We start from the raw sequence: 2,417 nt of genomic DNA, 5'->3' as shown, positions 1-2,417 counted from the left end.
CAAGGATGATGAGACGGCTGGATATGGGGAGCGGTAACTGGCGGGTCGTGGGGAGATGATGAGGACGTGGGCTGGTTTTGCGGTGGAAAAAAAATGTGGACTGAACCGCTTGGTTCTCTTGATTACTCGCTTGGTTTTTGAAAGGATTGAAAAAAACGGTGAGAGGAGACGTGGGTGGCAGAATGTATCGGGGGGGGGGGGGGGGGTTGGCGATAGGAGGGGTGGAGGGGACGAGGTCGAACCATCACGACGACTGCACATCCCCCTTTAATAGTAGAGATAATGATAAATATGGTGAGTACTGAGTAGGATATTACACCACTGCGTACACCTCAGTCGTCTTGTTGGCCTCGACAGCCCCTCGAAGGACCTGCAATATAAGCCAAATAATATAGAAACACTTCGTATTAAAAATAATATAAAAATAAATAAATAAGGTTGTATTTACTCGTATATGTAATCAAGGATATCAACATTAAAACCTGAATTTATAACTTAATATAGTTTAGAATTAATTATAAATAATTTGGATAATTCCATATATTTGGTATCACCCGCACCACAACCCTCCTCTCACTTCCCCACCTGCAATTCAAACCCGACCTTCTTCCTCTCCCCTACGCACCCACCCACCCCAACTACCGAACCCTATCGCAGGAACCAACTCTCTGTGCCACGGTGGCCGGATCCATAACCCCCGCCCGAGAGACCTCCTGCTCGCCTGCTGGCCGCTGATGGATCCGGGCAGGGAGCCGCCCCCCAGTGCGCCAAACGCGGTGGATCCGGGCCGCCAGCCGCCCCAAGCGTGCTTGCAAGGTTGCAAGACACCTACACGGCCATGCGCTCCGACCATACCACTCTTCATCGCCGGCCACGGACAGGTGCCGCCACGCCGCCCCAAAATCGGCCGACCACCGTCAGGCCGCCCTCTGTCATCCCAGCGACGGCTGGCTACTCCCACCGCCCTTGTCCCTCCCATCTTTGGATCTAGGGCCCCATCACTGGTTTCACCCCCATGGTGACGTGGATTCGGTCGTCCCATAACGGATCTGGCCATGGGGCTCTCCTTCGGTGACCACGGCGATCTCCGACCGTTTTTTCGCGCCCTGGCTAGCAAGCGACCGTGGTGAAGTTCTCAATGCGAAGAAGCCGAGGGAGGAGGAGCCAGTCCACCCAAATAACACTGCGCGCCTGCATCTAGCCGAAGCGACCGAGAAATCAATGGAATCGGACCTGCTAGAGGCGACGGTGGCGCTGCCCACACACGTTGCTTAATGAGGCGCAAAAGACGGGTTGTGACTCCTCGGACTGGAACGAGGAAGGGGACACCAGCGGCGAGCTCCGCATCCATGCCCAAGAGCGCGCCATCTTGGAGCAACCTCTCGACTATGTTTCCCATGTTGAGGTACTACCCTCTACCACATCATCTCTACATTATATGTTTGCACCGGCACCACAAGCGTATGTTGCATCGTTGCCATTGTTGTTTTTCTTCTGATATTTGGGAGAGTCCCTGGTATATGGATGTAGATGATCAACAAGAGTTCAGAGAAGTCACCTCAAGTTCTTTCAGAAAATTAAAATTAATCTTGCCACTTGAAACTTGGTTAGACTGATATTTCTAACTTTGCCATCTCCACGTATGTATGACTGTGGTATCCCAAAATTAATAGTGATCTCAATCAACTTCCGAATGTGTGCTATAGCAAGGCAGCAGGCGGACTACATCCTCCATAGCGTGGCAAAGCTTCATGGTCTATCGTTGGTTATGCTGTCGTTTGCAGTTCACGAGAGGTACACAAGAGGTGCTCTCATGAGGGGCAGCTGACGCCGCAACCATGCAGTCCATCGCGCCCGCACTGCACTGTTGACTTTTTTTGTTTTTGTTTTTTTTTGTTTTTTTGTAGGGCGGTTGATCACAGCGTGTAGTGCACTTACTAAGAAGGAGAATATAACATATCAAAGTTCATTTTCTTGTTTGAGAAAATTATAGACAGGAAATGGGAATAAAAAATGAATGTGGATGTGGATGAATGCTTGTGTATAATGTGTAATGTGCAAATAAAAATTGCAGTCCGCTCGCCTCATCCCTGCAGTGCATATTTTGTTAACAAAAAAAACTGTTACGGACACGACAAAAAAATGCGGTCCATTTCTCGATAGTGATGCGGTTTACTTACGCTCGATGTGAAGTGCACTCCACTTTCCCGTTTTGAAAATTTGATGCGGTTTACTTACGCTCGATGTGAAGTGCACTCCACTTTCCCGTTTTGAAAATTTTACGTCAAACAAAATAAAATCATGTTCTGCACTTGTCCATCGGATGCAGTGCGGTTTTTCGTAAAAAAGCAGTGCACTCTTCTATGTGATACGGTTTACACATTGATTTCGGTGTTGTGAAAAAATACAGTGTCCGC

The 2,417-nt window shown here is 48.8% G+C and overlaps 1 long non-coding RNA gene across 1 annotated transcript; it reads left to right on the top strand.

Annotated features, from left to right (window-relative positions):
• The first annotated feature begins 587 nt into the window (after positions 1–587).
• Positions 588–2,087, top strand: LOC123448417. Its single transcript, XR_006631742.1, has 2 exons — positions 588–1,405; positions 1,707–2,087. It is a non-coding gene; the product is annotated as an uncharacterized LOC123448417 (long non-coding RNA).
• The last annotated feature ends 330 nt before the right edge of the window (positions 2,088–2,417 follow it).

This window comes from Hordeum vulgare, chromosome 4H (assembly GCF_904849725.1).
Source record: "Hordeum vulgare subsp. vulgare chromosome 4H, MorexV3_pseudomolecules_assembly, whole genome shotgun sequence".
Lineage (NCBI taxonomy): Eukaryota > Viridiplantae > Streptophyta > Magnoliopsida > Poales > Poaceae > Hordeum > Hordeum vulgare.
The sequence above is the reverse complement of the archived record's forward strand: the minus strand, read 5'-3'. Positions and strand labels throughout refer to the sequence as shown.